This window comes from Dysidea avara, chromosome 9 (assembly GCF_963678975.1).
Source record: "Dysidea avara chromosome 9, odDysAvar1.4, whole genome shotgun sequence".
Lineage (NCBI taxonomy): Eukaryota > Metazoa > Porifera > Demospongiae > Dictyoceratida > Dysideidae > Dysidea > Dysidea avara.
The window spans coordinates 11037900-11053704 of NC_089280.1; the positions used below are offsets into that span (position 1 = coordinate 11037900).

The 15805-nt window shown below is 38.6% G+C and overlaps 1 pseudogene; it reads right to left on the minus strand.

Annotated features, from left to right (window-relative positions):
- Positions 1-10654: 10654 nt before the first annotated feature.
- Positions 10655-12276, minus strand: LOC136266204 (uncharacterized; annotated as a pseudogene).
- Positions 12277-15805: the final 3529 nt, after the last annotated feature.

The window sequence follows — 15805 nt, forward strand, 5'->3', positions numbered from 1 at the left end:
GAGTTGACAAAGGAAATCTTCACCTACAGTAAGACTAGCTGCCTCATATAATTCGCTCCTTGACTTTGCTACATCACTTGAGAAGAAGAACCCCAAGGAACCCAGCTGGGTTGATTTGAGGGTTTTGTCCCCGAGATTCACCAACCCCCTGAGTAATGTGACTTTACGTAAAACAAACAAAAACGGTAAGTTCACCAAACGAGAAAAATTTTCTAAGTCAGAAGTGGGCCCAAAAAAAAATTGGCCCAACCCGGTTTCAACGCTGCTGCAGACAACATCATAATCCAACAATGGCATATCTGGATCAGCTGTTTACTTGCTATTGACACATGCAGTAATGATACTACTAACACTGAGGTAAAACATGAGCGATAATGTGGTTACAAAATAATATGTTTGATCAAGTTACTTTTAATTGTGGTCATTATTATTTATTTACAAAGAACAGCAGATCTTGGAATTTACCTTTGAAGACACTAGCCTCTTCGAAATATCCGGAAAAAAACTATCCACTGTAAATTATATGGTAGTTGAACTAGTAGCTAAGGAAGGACATTATATACAGTGGAATAATATAAAAACTATTATAATTATGCAATGCTCAGTCATCTGGACAGCAACTGAGATCAGCGCACAAATTATTTGAAGTACTATGATGATTTGCATCATTGATAGCCATAAATTGATAGCTGGTTGCTATGTCTATGGGAATCACAAAGGTTTGGTCTCTTGCAAAAATATCAGCTAAAATCCAGCCTGACTTGTCCTTCACTCCAGCTTGGCATTATTACAAACTTGGGAACTGGACTACTTGTTTAGTATTATCTAATTAATCCAAAACAGCCAAGCTGTAAAAAAAAAGTGTGCAGCCCTCAAAAAGGCTATGATGAAAAAAGATATGAAATCCAAGGTGGCGGCCAAGAAATGGCTGTGATGGTAGGTTAATGGTAAAAATTTTAATAACGACAACTCAGGTGAATTTTGGTGCCACTTGGTCTTGGCACCAAAATTCACCTGAGTTGTCGTTATTAAAATTTTTACCATTAACCTACCATCACAGCCATTTCTTGGCCGCCACCTTGGATTTCACATCTTTTTTCACCATAGCCTCTTTGAGGGCCGCACACTTTTTTTTACAGCTTGGCTGTTTTGGATTAGATTTCACTTCTTTTTGCATTTGTATACCCCAAAGCCGGCCTATGGCCGGCTTTGGGGCTTTTTAAACCTATTTTTTTTCTTTACCACAGGAAGAAAATAAGATGAAGCAGATGTTAAATACTTTAAATATTTCTGAATTTATCAGTAAATGTACAAATTATATATATAATAAATATGTGACTGGGTCTGTGAAAATAGGGCATGTGGGCACAAACTATACCCCGCCTCATAACATTTCATATCACAGTACTGGGATAGAATATTTTCATTCTGTACCTTGTATTGTAAAGCCAATTAAACGTTTAATATGTACTGAAAATTGCATGGCCAAGCAATAATTATGATGCATCAAAGTTCAAAAAAGTAGGCAATTTTCATGTACCCACATGCCTATTTTTGCAGGCCCAGTCACATATATTAATTACAGAACTCTCTGCATGGTGGTTTCTTTGTAACTTAACACTCTACAAGGTGACTTCTTCTAGCTGATCTCTCTACAGGGTGATTTGTTTGTAGCTGAACTATCTACAGGGTAACTTCTTCTAGCTGATCTCTCTACAGGGTGATTTGTTTGTAGCTGAACCGCTATCTACAAGGTAACTTCTTCTAGCTGATCTCTCTACAGGGTGATTTGTTTGTAGTTGAATTCTGTACAAGTGATTTGTTTGCAGCTGAGCTCTTTACAGAATGATTTCTTTGTAGCTGAACTCTCTACAAGGAAACTCCTTCTAACTGATTTCTGTACAGGGTGAATTGTTTGTAGCTGAACTGTCTAGAAGGTAACTTCTTCTAGCTGATCTTTCTACTGGGCGATTTGTTTGTAACTGAATTTTCTACAGGGTGATTTGTTTGTAGCTGAACTTTCTACAAGGAAACTCCTTCTAACTGATTTCTGCACAGGGTGAATTGTTTGTAGCTGAACTGTCTAGAAGGTAACTTCTTCTAGCTGATCTTTCTACTGGGCGATTTGTTTGTAACTGAATTTTCTACAGGGTGATTTGTTTGCAGCTGAGGTGGCTTCTTTGTTGCTGAACTCTCTACAAGGTGAATTCTTCTAGCTGATTTCTCTGTAGGGTAATTTGTTTGTAACTGAAGTCTGTACAAGGTGCTTTTTTGTAAGTGATCTTACTGCAGGTTGATTTGTTTGTAGCTGAACTCACTAAAGGGTAATTTGCTTGTAGCTGAACCCCTTACATTGTGTCTAGTTTCTAGCTACTAGCTGATCTCTCTACAGAGTGATTTATTTGTAGCCGATCTCTCCACAAGGTGATTTGTTTGTAGCCGATCTCTCTGCAGGTTGACTTGTTTGTAGCTGAACTCTCTACAGGGTGATTTGTTTCTAGCTGATCTTTCTACAGGGTGATTTGTTTGTAGCTGAACTCTCTATAAGGTGATTTGTTTGTAGCTGATCTCTCTGCAGGTTGATTTGTTTGTAGCTGAACTCTCTACAGGGTGATTTGTTTGTAGCCGATCTCTTTATAGGGTAATTTGATTGTAGCTGAACTCTCTATAACGTGATTTGTTTGTAGCTGATCTCTCTGCAGGTTGACTTGTTTGTAGCTGACCTCTCTTCAGGGTGATTTGTTTCTGGCTGATCGCTCTACAGGGTGATTTGCTTGTAGTTGAACTCCTTACATTGTGTCTAGTTTCTATCTGATCTCTCTACAAGGTGATTTCTAGCTTATCTCTCTACAGGTTGATTTGTGTGTAGCTTATCTCTCTGCAGGTTGATGTGTTTGTAGCCGATCTCTCTACAGGGTAATTTGTTTGTAGCTGAACTCTCTATAAGGTGATTTGTTTGTAGCTGATCTCTCTGCAGGTTGATTTGTTTTAGCTGAACTCTCTACAGAGTGATTTACTTGTAGTTGAACTCCTTACATTGTGTCTAGTTTCTAGCTGATGTCTCTACAGGGTGATTTTTTGTAGCTGAATTCTCTACAGGGTGATTTGTTTCTAGCTTATCTCTCTACAGGTTGATTTGTGTGTAACTGATCTCTCTACAAGCTGATTTGTTTGTAGCTGATCTCTCTGCAGGTTGCTTTGTTTGTAGCTGATCTTTCTACAAGTTGATTTGTTTGTTGCTGATCGCTCTAAAGGTTGATTTGTTTGTAGCTGAACTCTCTGCAAAGAGTTTTGTTTGTAGCTGATCTCTCTACACGGTAATTTGTTTGTAGCTGAACTCTCTCCATAGTGACTTGTGTGTAGCTGAATTCTCTAGAGAGTGACTTAATTGTAGGTGAACTCTCTACAGGGTGCATGGCTTGTTTATAGCTGAACTCTCTTCAGTGTGACTTGTAATGTTCTGAATCTCTACAGTGATATATTTGTAGCTTAACTCTCCACAGGGTGACTTGAACTGTTTATAAGATTAACTGTTTGCAGCTGAACTCCCTACAGAATAACTTGTAATGTAATAGAATTCTATAATGGAGTAAATAAATTAGCTGAATGCTCTATTAGGGTGACTGTTCTATTAGAGTATCTCGATCTCGCATTTGCTACATGGAGTTGGCTTTCGATCAGTGGTTTGTACTCCAATTCTTCTATACTACTGCAAGGACTTTCTATGAAGATCATTCCAGCTATACACCGATTTTCAGCTCATTGCTCTAAGCGGTTTGCCTAGTAGGCGTGAAAACTAATACTTTTTTATTCATAAAAATCGATCGCGTAATTGTGACACAGGTTGGATTTTGTGTCATATCTCCGTGGTCCTTATCTCGATTCCTTTCAAACCATCAAAAGGCACTCCTACGATGGTTACTCCATCTACATAGCAATTTTCAACTCATCCCATGAAGCGGTTTACTCTGTAGGCGTGACAACAAATCGATCTTGTTTTACGCGAATAATCGGTCATAACTCCTGAACCATTCATCGGATGTGCACCAAATTTGATGCTAGGATTCGCCTTTGGACTCCCTTTCTGTGCGCCAAATTACAAGGCGATCGGAGTACACGTTTGCGTTCTTTAGCAATTTTTGCAAGTGTGCGAAAACACGAAGTCGAAGAAGAAAAAACGAAGAAAAAAAGCGAAACTTTGGCAGCTCGTATCTCGGAAATGGCTGGAGCGATTTCTTTCAAATTTGGACTGTAAACTCCTCTGGCTGGCGGACAACTCAGTAGCAAATTTGGTTCCAATCGGATAAGGGATTATCGAGGTACAAAGGTGTGAAAATGACGTTTTCTTTCTTCCTGTCAATATACTCACGGTGTGGCGCGCCGGCTTCTTGGGCCGCACGACATACTACCATGCGTCTTGATAATATTGCTATATAATTAACCACCCATCTCAAGGGAGTGACATACAGGTACTCACTGTAGGTAGATCTGCGACTGCAGTCAAAGTCTAAGTCATGAGTTTCATGAGTCCACTGTGGTCAAGGCCACCAAATGTGTGCAAAGTCAACAGCCAAGGGTGAAAATTTCCAACCCACAATCATAATGAAATATCATCGCTAGGTCACCAGTCAGAGATTGAAAAATGCTCAGGTAAAAGCAAAATTTCGGCCGGTCAAGTCTTTGACAACGATCGCAGATCTACCTACAGCACGTACCTACGTGTCACCCCCTTGCATCTCTACAATGTCCAGGTCTTATGACTAGTGGTTATAAATTTTTGTGATGCTTGAGAATATGATAGCATTACTGACATAATTTACTATACTTCCATACCTCTTCAAGTATTTTCTTGTAGTTTACATGTCCATTTTAAGTTGAATGCACACCAGGGGGCCCAACACAAACTGGAATCCAACACAAATCACTTGGAATCCCACAATGGAATCTGATAGTTGGGAAAGAATTTGGAATCCAGATCTTGATGAATGTTCTATATGTCAGATTATTTCCTTATATTTCTTGTAAATTACACCGTATATTATTATCTCATGTGCTATGTTGCAATCTGTTTAGTCTCGTAAGCACAGAGCACATGTATCGACACATTTGTACAGGCCTCGCCAACAATCCAATTAGCCTCGAAGTCAGCTGGATGCACAAAGTATTAATATATGTGTAGCTAGCTATGTACATTTCCAAATCTGGGATCTTTGGTTGGAATCTGGAATCTTTACAAAGAAATGGTGAGATTCAGAATCTTACACGCGACTTTTGGGTGGTGTCGGGCCCCTCGATGCACACACTCTATGTCATAAAAATTCTCAACTGTTGCAACTAAACGATGGTGGCCTAAGACAGTTTTGTGATTCTTATTCTGTAATTACAGAATTTTGTGAAGGGCAGGCACAAACAATGCAAGTTTAATTTCTTACCTTTTGCTTGGCAGGCAAATATAGAACATCTTCCTGAACTTCACTGCATGAGCTCTAGGTAGTTTAACAAAAACGCTGGCTTCTTTGTTTCAGCAATGAAAGGCCTAATTAGAAATATCACTTCTTTCCACTCCATTCAAAACGCCTGTTATCTTCTGCACCTTCTCATCCATTAAGTTACTGTTTTGCTTTTGGAAGTGTGATTGGGATCAAGATATTTTCCTCTACAGATGTATCTCCGAGGGGTCCGACACGTATGGAATCTAGGATTCAAATCCTTAAATCTTGGATAAAATCCTTTAAATCTCTAAGGCTGATCGAATCTTTAAATCCTTAAATTTCCTGAAATTCCGTAAATTTTTGTATTCTATCCTCAATTCTCCATTAATTTTATTCTTTGTACAAGATCGAGATACTCTAATAGAGCAGTCAACTGCAGCAGTTGAAACTATTCAAATAGAATATTCATAATGTTAAACAGATATTGAAGAAAAAGCCAAAATATAATTCAGAATTCTTCAAATTGTAGATCTTGCAGTAATTAAATACTTTGCACAATTCTAGTGGTTTATTTCAATGTATTTCAAATACATTAAATCCTGGTCAAAATCCCAAATCCCTGCTAAAATTTTGCAAATATTGAATCTAAGGTCTTCGTGTCGGACCCCTCGAGTATCTCTCAGCAAACTCATTATAGTGATTCGAAACTCACACATCGCATACATTGCCAGTGCCACGAGGAAATCTTGTGATCCAACACTTGGAACGACAGTAGGTCGGCAACCGATACAACTGTAATGTGTCGCATCTCGCATTGCCCCTTGCCATATGTCAGTACGACACCTGCGCAATTTATAAATTGTTGCGCATTTTATGAATTCACAAAATGAGCAGCGCAATTTATAAACTGCGTAAATTCACAGATTGCGCCTAACACCGACACGTGCACCTGTTCACCACGTGAATAACTAGATACTGATGGCTTTGTTCTAGTATCAAAGACCCATTTCCTCTGATTCGATTCTCCACAAAATGGTTTGCTTAGTCCCAGATAAATACCCCAGCGTAAATGGAGTAGCTAGCCAAAGCTGCTATAGTTATAAACCTTAAAAGCGAATTTTGCTCCCCGTGGATCCTCGAGACAATAAACTGGTTTGTCGAGATTAAACCACGAAAATTATACCCACGAAATTTAATACACTTGCAAACTTGTCTTTTTGGCTAACCACGAAAATTTTACCCACGAAATTTAATATGCTTAGGTATAGTGGCAAAACACTCATGTTATCTCTCACAATCATTTTCCACAGCATCTTCTATGCAATAAACACATCTAAAACAATTATTGCTTAATGTTATAGGGCTACTTTTAAATGTTTCAGTTGGATTTTTAAAGGACTAGGATATAACAATTAAGCTTTGCTGGAGAGTGATTATATTTGTTATGAAATATTACTTCTAGATAGCTGAAGGAAACTATGCAGACCCCACAGTGGAATCCCTCCTTTCAAAAGTCTGGTGATGAAGCATATAAAATTTTGTAAAAGTATAATTTCAAAGGCATAAATGCAAACAGCAATGTGAATAAGCTACAATTCAAGTAATTCAGTAGCGAAATATATCTCACACAGATACAAAGGTAACCATATATAGTACCATAAAACACTGCACACTGAATGCCTTCATGGTTTCGATGAAATAGCCGCCGGATCTGTTGAGTGCATGTGTCATTGAGTGCATTATTTTGTTTTTGAATCACAATTTCAAGTCGCTGCTGAGTTTGTTTCAATTGCTCTTTCTCTTCACCTAATTTATTAATCAAAATTTTGTACTGAGAGTCTTGCTGTGACATGAAATTTTTTAACTGTCTATTCTCTTGCATATGCTGGGAAACTACAGAATCTTGTTGAGACAATCGATCTTTTAATTGGTGATTTTGTTTCTCTAATTCAGTAAGTTTTGCATTTTGCTGAGAAATTGTAGAATATCGCTGTGATAAGAGTTCTTTCAGTTCACTATTAGTCGATTTATACTTGATTAGTTCACCATGTAATAACTTCTGGTTCCTCTCAAAAAGATCTAAATGATATTGCGTGTTGTTTTTGTAGTTTTTACTTTGGTCCATACGAGCCATAGGGGCAGAACAGCCAATATGATCATACTTACACTTCACTGGTGCGAGAGGACAAGCTTGTTCATGTGCCTCCAAATCCTTATGGAATATAGAGTCAGATGTGCAGCCATATGAACATGTGAGTGGTAACATAAGGCACTCTTCTAAGTGCTGGGTAGTGACAAAGTTATACCCTCCAATGAATTGGAAAAGTTCACTGACAAGTATGTTCACGACATTTGCATATTTCCTTTTTGTGGCTTTGTAAATGTCTTCTCTGAACTTTCTCCCCACATCTGTTGGGACAATCGTTTACCTGAAACTCACAAAGTTGGTCAAGGTGGTTGTCAAGTGCACTCAATTCCCCCTTCCATTTGCATCCTATGTGCTGATTGTTACATAACACGTGAAGACTTTTTACGTTACGCTCAACCTGCTTGTTATGAACATATTGAAAATCTTTACAACGACACATAGGACAAGCTATTTATTAATGCTTTACAGCACAAGTGCTGAAGGTCTGTAGGACACCTGGTCCTACAGCCTGCTCAAAGACTTTAGCTACTATGGTACTGCCTACCACTGAATTCGCTGTATCAAGACATGACTTGCAAAAGGTGTGGCCACAGCACACACTAATTTGTGGTTCTCTACTAGGAATCTGACAGATTTTACAAATTACGTCGGCATCACGTGGAATATCCACAAACTGGCAGTCGTACCCTCCGCTGTGTCTATCCTGCGTCACACATGCTGCCATTTTGTAAATTCTTCACTCACGACAGTATAGAGCATTTTCAACACGTGATCCGGGTTACGCAATCACTTTGTTCGCCTACGCGTCCGCCATATTGGTGAACCATCGTAACGAGCAGTAGTTGGCCAAGTATGTCAGTACAGCTGTCTTCCTACGCAGATAAGTTAAAGAAAGAAGCAAAGGATCGATATAAGAAGAAGATTTCTTTGATTAACGGAGTAGATCCGTTTGGGAAAGTGACTGAAGGAGAACAGTTTGATGACAACCCACCAGTAGAAGATTGTGACTTGGTGTCTTACTTAGTTAGTACTTCGAACCAGTTTTATTAGTATGAGTCAGTTTAAGGCGAGGAAAGGATTAGAAGCGTATAACCAGTTCGTAAGTGGATGGATCAAAGAAGTCAACACCAGGAAAATTGCTGACAGATTACTGGTTACTGGCAGAGTAAGTTGTAGCTAAGATAGCTGCCCAATATTTATGCCTTTTGTCTTAGGTTCGCCATTCACAAAGGTTTAGTGACACACCACTAACTTGTTGGATTATCACTGAATTAAATGGCAAGATTTGCTGTGCACATTGCAACTGCATGGCTGGTTTGGGAGAAACATGTACACATATTTCTTCTGTGTTATTTTATTTGGAAGCCTCAGCCAGACTGTATGGGACCAGCAAAACTTGTACAGAAGAATCTTGTAAATGGATAATTCCATCATACCTGAAAGAAGTTTAGTATCTTCCAATCAAAGATATAGACTTTACTTCAGCCCGAGGAAAGAAACGAACTTTGGATGAGCAGATCAAGGCTGTGGATGTTGAGGAAGTAGACAATGTGGAAGCTGGCGAATCGGAACAATCTAAAAAGATTGGATCAAAGTCTACAGAATCAGAACTCTCTTTGTTGTTTCAAAATTTGAGTACTGGTGGTACTAAACCTGGTGTGTTATCTGTTATTCTTAAGTATTCAGATGAGTACATGCCTAAATCATCAAGCAAGGAATTCCCACCACCATTAAGCACACTGAAAGATACTAAATATATGGAAATGGAGTATCACAACTTGTTGACTGAATGTAAATTAGTTACAATAGATATTACATCAAAGTCAGCTGATTCTATAGAGAAAGCAACCCGAGACCAGAGCAATTCCAAGTTGTGGTTCAAGTACCGAGCAGGGAGAATAACTGCATCCAGAATGAAAGCCGTGTGCCACACTAATTCAGACAAGCCAGCTCAGTCCCTTATCAAAGGGATATGCTATCCAGAAGCATTTAGCTTTAAAAGTAAGGCTACAATTGGGGATGCCAGCATGAACAGAAAGCTCGGAATATTTACTTCAAGACTTGTAACGGTCAACATGAGAGCTTTTCTGTCAAGGACAGTGGGCTTGTAGTCAATTGTGAATGGCCTTTCATTGGAGCATCCCCGGATGGAATTATTAATTGCAGTTGTCATGGAAAGGGTGTACTTGAAATATAATGTCGATTCTGCCATCGGGAATCCACAATACAATCTGCTGCTATGGACAAATCTTTTTGTTTAAAACAGTCAGGTGAAAAGCTGTGCTTAGACAAAAAGCATGCTTATTATTACCAGATTCAGACACAGTTGTTTGTCTGTGATGTGGAATATGCAGACTTTTGTGTGTGCACATTTTTAAAGGATGGAAGCAACGACTATGATGATGGAGGTATACACATTGAACGTATTACTAAAAACTTTGATTTCTGGGAAGAATGTGTAGAAAAAGCACGTAACTTTTTTACGACTTGTTTACTTCCAGAGATACTGGGTAGCTGGTACACAAGGCCAACTTTTAAGAAACATTCAAGTAATTCCTTGACTGATGATACAACACCAGGAACCTCAGGAAGTAGAAATGGCTCTGCAGGAGGAATCTCAGAAAGTGGAAGTGACTCTGCAGGTGATGATACATCTTCTGATGTTCAAGAGCAACAAACATTCTGTTATTGCAATGGCCCAGAAGAAGGAGACATGATCGCATGTGATAATCCTGATTGTACCATAGAATGGTTTCATATCACTTGTTTGCAAATGGAGAGACTTCCTAAAGGCAAGGCCAAGTGGTATTGTCCGGATTGCAGAATACTACCACAGTTTCAAGTTTGTCATCGAAAGAAAGGTGTAAGGCATTGACTATACTACTGTATGTGGATACCTTTAGCTAAATAGCATGTGTATTTACTCTCATACTGTCATAATTGTTTTTCTGTAATTTTTGTGTGTGCACATCTAGCCATCGTGTATATGTAGTGGTAATAATGATTGTGATTTCTACTAATAATTAATATTACATATTACAAGACAACAACAACTGAAAAGAGCACACACATATATATACATACATAGTTAATCAAATGGAACTACAGAATCACAAACATTATTAAGTGCACAACACACACGCACCGTACGATCAATCAATGGAATATCTTCACCATTTCTTTTCATTACATAATGGATCGGTAAGGTACTCTGTAAAATTGGATATCTTTGGCGAACAGCTCCAATTACACGCTCAACGTGGATCCTTACGTTTGTAATTTTTCTTGTTTCTTCCACTTCAAGTGCAGAAAGTTGTGTTTTCCCTTTGGTGAAAGCTGGGATGTGTAACTTAGCTTGCATTGACCCAACAGACTCGGCTATATCAAAGTAACGATCTGCTAGTACAATGTCTCCGGGTAGCAACTTTCGTAAAATTCCAGTGTTCAGTGAGATACTTATCACTGACTCGTCCTCCCCAAGCTTCCGAAACAAAACCCACAACTCCTTGGGGCAAAATTCCAATCAAAACTTTTGCTGTGTTCTTGTGTTTGTAATTTGACCAGGTGGATGTTCTAGCTTGAAGATTACTGGGACGTTCAATAAATATTTCAAAACAATCAATGATGATTGCAACTTTTTTCCCAAAGGATTCTTGAAAACAGTCTGGCATTGTTTTCTGTAAACTTTCACGCTCTGGCCAGATTATCAAGTCCTGTAGCCTGATGTCCATTTGTGCTAACCACTTTAAAAATATTCGTGATACACTTGCACTAGACACATCAAAAAGGGATGCCAAAAATGGTCCAGGACAATTTAGTCGCAACTTCATCAAACAACAGATAAATTGTTGAAACAAAGAAAGCTTACCAGTTCTGTCAACTGGCATGGTTGCTACAACATGATCATATAGTACTTTCAAAATTTTGAAATTTGGCAAACCTGTCAAAAGCACAACTTTCTCATCACTGAAAAGCATCTCATCACTGCCGAATGGTATTGACATCTGCTTGATTTGCAACGATAGCTTTTCAATTGTACAATGGCATTTAGCCAGATCATCTCGTAAGGAACTAATCGTAGCTGCATAGTTACACTTGGCTTCAGCAAATCTTACATATTCAGCTTCCATTTCTTCCTTTAAAACCTCTGCCAGATCACTTTTAACGAATTCTAAAATATATCTTTCCATGACCATAACAGTTGAATTTTCAACTAGTTAAGTATTATCATTACTTCCTCCTTTACAGTTAGGTGTAGATCCTCCTCAGAAATTACTTCAGCAGTCTTTCGAATTATCCGTTCTTTTACTAGTTGTTCCTCGTTTCGTCGTTGGGCTCTTTCATGTCTCTCTAACTGGGCCTTAGTAAGAGGCAAAGTCTTTGTATGTCCCAGCCTACTCGTAGGAAGCCAATCACAATTGGAACAGTCAGTCAAATTCGATGGTTCTCCTGAAACAAAATGATTTGAACAAATTCTATATTTCCCTAAGTCGTTCATATCCAAGTCCTCTCTGGAAATAGCAGCTAGAAAGCCATCTCTCCTTCGTATAGAAAGTTCCAGCTCTAGCTTGCCTCGGTCACGAATTATCGCTGGAATTCTGTAGAATGAAACATTATGTTCACCATCACGATTATTACACTCCACAACACAACAATTCACCATTGTTACTAGTGGTTCACCAATATGGCGGACGCGTAGGCGAACAAAATGATTGCGTAACCCGGATCACGTGTTGAAAATGCTCTATAGACTATAGTTATTAAAATAGGATGTCTAGAGAGAAATTTGCGTGGACATCAGTTTGATTGTAACGTCAGAGAAACACTCGCGTTGCTTCTGCTCGTCGCTACAGTGCAAATAACGATTCGAACTGCAGGGAGTTTTATATAGCGATGCATGGTCAGTTAAAGGATTATTTTACTGAGTCATGATCGCGGCGCCCGCCTCTAATTCTTAGGAAAGGGCGGGTGGAGCTTCGCGGATTAACAAAGAACTCCGAGAAGAACTCGATGGCAACTTGCTAGTGCCTGCATGTGGTAGTAGTCTGGGTCGGATTGGCCACGCACTACTGCTTGATCTATAGAAGCTTGATAGATTGCCGACAACGTGAACCGGTCTAGCCGGCGACATGGTGGTGAAATCACTACCCATAGTTCGTCGAAATAATTATTAGGGAGAATTCCACATTGCGTCACATTCCACTGACGTCATGTAAACAATGATACTGCATGAAGTAAATTAATTTCCCCTTGCACAGAAGTTGATTGTTATATATTTTGATATCAAATTTAACACAACCATCTAAGGAAACAGACTAAAGCTATTGAAATGAGTAGCGAGGAAGGGTGTGAACAGGGAAATGCAGCATAGATATGAAGCATAGATATTTGAGCCTACTAATATCTATGGTTGAAGCAATTGGTGAATAGGGAAGCCAGGAAAGCACTGTGACTGTGCTAAGAAGTTGATGAAGTCATCCCAGTGGTAGTGGTGAAGTCTAGGAAAAGGAGAAATAGCTTCACACTGAGCTGGGTTATTTATAATTAAGATAAGTTCTGTGTCGTTCTGTGTTTACAAAAACTGGTATGCCATAGCTAGCTTTATGGCCCTCGGAAAGGTTCAACCCATCACTGTTTTGTTACATACCACCTTAGCTATTGCACTTGATAAAATCCATTGGTATGGGTAAAGCTGCAGTTGTCAATTGTTGGCACACAATATTTAACTATACTGATGAGACTATACACCCAGGTTTGAATTCTCTCATCATCAGAAAGTTTTACTTTGGTTTTTGTCAACTGGAACCTTCATGTGAGTGCCATAAGGATAGCAACTGCCAAATTAGCTATCAGCTATGATTTGTCCATTAGCAAACAAAATGCGTTGCATGCTGCACCACGTAGATTAAATTACTATCCCTTTGCAACACTGTAGTTTAATAAACCCGGCGTTTCACACGAGACGACTCAGATATGAGCTCAAACGTACCTGAAGAAACAATGAACGAGATAGTGAACGTCCAGGAATTATTCACGAACAAGTAAACACTTTAGTATCACCTTTTAAGCACTATAATTCCTCAGAGAAGCAAACCGTTTTCAATTAAGTGCTAATAATAAATACTTTATGTTTACCTGCAAAGCTTCTTCAAAACAAAAGGCCTTTAGGGCACTTGTGATTCCTATTCTGGATTATGCAAGTACTGTGTGGAATCCACACACTCATAAGAACTCCAGTGCCCTTGAACGAGTACAAAACCGTGGTGCTCGCTGGATTTGTGGCAGCAGATTTTGTCCTAGGACCTATAAATGGTCTAAATCATCTGAGGAATGCTGTGCAGAGCTATCATGGCCATCTCTTTCCACCCGACGAAAATATCTGTCATGGACTATTATCTATGATATTCTTCACCATCATATATCTCTAAAGTTTAATGATTACTTCACTTTTTCTTCTGCTGCCTCTACCAGATCACACTCACTGTCTATTCTATGTAAGCAGTCATCCATAAACTCTTACCGTTACTCCTTTTTTGTAAACAGTGTTTTCTGGTGGAACTCCATCCCATTTGACATTCTGTCTACTACACGCCGAACTACTTTTAGGCGAATGCTTTACAATTTTGTTTCTGGTTAAGTCATGTATGTTTTTAATGTAAACTTTTTGTTTCACTGTACTGTAATTGTCTTTGTAATGTATCCTTAGTTCTTTGGTTTTGTATTGTATCGTTTTTGTAGGTGGTACTCATATAGGCATATTTGCCTTTTGTATTCACCTTACCTTTTGGTTAAACAAATAAAAATTAAATTAAACTTTAGGTTTAAGGAAGAAAATCCATGCCTCCTGGAGGAAGATTGAGTGTGGCCCCGACTAGACATTGGGTGACCTGCAGTTCGAATCCTGGGGTTGGAGGGATTTTTTTCCTTACTTTGGCCCCTTTTCTGTTACACCTTTTTCAGTCAGTAAAGTCAAGTCACTAGGTCTAAGTCCTTGTAGGTTAGGTAATCCTAAGGCTGCAGCACATGTTGCTGTCAGACCTTCTGTGCTGGTCACTGTAAAGTGCTAATAATAAAAATAATACTGAAAAACTACTCAACACCGCTCTGTTGTTAAAGAAGCCGTTTCTATGGTAATACTCTTCACTCTAAATAATGCGCTTGTAGTAGAAATGGTATTTAATAATTACACATACGTATTTCAAAATATTCTTGACGCTTGAGTAGCAATTCGTCCTCTTGCTTTCGTACCGCATATCAAAACTTGCATAAGATATTCCGGATTTCCGAATGGGTTACGCCCGTTTCATATAAAATAACACCATCTTTTAAACAAAGCGCCATAACTTCCGCGTACTCTGGTTGACAGACAAGAAGTTTGGTTTATCGGACTCCTTGATGAAAGGCGATTCGATTAATGTGTAAGTTTTTTATGTAGTAACGAAGGGGAAGCTAAAAAGGAGCCTTGTAGCTACCGTGAAATTTACGTGTTCAGAATGCCCGCAAAAACACGTGTTTTTAAGCATATCTTTGTAAACTAACCTGTTTAACAATTTGTACGGTCGGAGTCTTATTAAGCATCCTTCGCTGCGTAGTATGATACCAAATTTAGCGAAGTTGGTTGAGGATAACAACTTGTAAATTGGGATTTTCCCGCCAAGATGATTAAATTTTCCTATAGGTTAATGTATGGAGCGCGTATTATGTCATCATCAACAGTAAATAACTGTCGCTATGGTGAAATTTTCCCATTTGTACGGTCGGAATTGGATAGAGAAATTCAAGGGCTTTCTTTTATTGTATGGTGTGCTGTAGAGATTCTGTGAGTTAAAGGTTGTAAATTAGTGCTTTTGTATGTAGTGTAAAATACATGTATTTTGCATTGGACAACGAATGACAGGGAATGATGAGATTTTATAATCAGCCTGTATTACCAAGTTGAAGTTTCAAAAAAGATATTAAATTTATTTAATGCATAATTCTTAATTTTTACGCGTTTAACCCAGTGTTTTGAAAACTTTTAATGTTGACCACCTGAAAATGCTTGATTTGACAAATCCCGTACATATGTTTTGATATGGTCTGTTTCCTTCACTATGTCTTTGTTAGTCTGCAAAATAAAACATGAGTAAATGGCTGCCATTGAAAAGGAAGCCTAAATAATTACTTTCCTTTTTACATTGAATGGCTAGAATTGAACTGGCTAGTTAATGGAGAAAATATCATA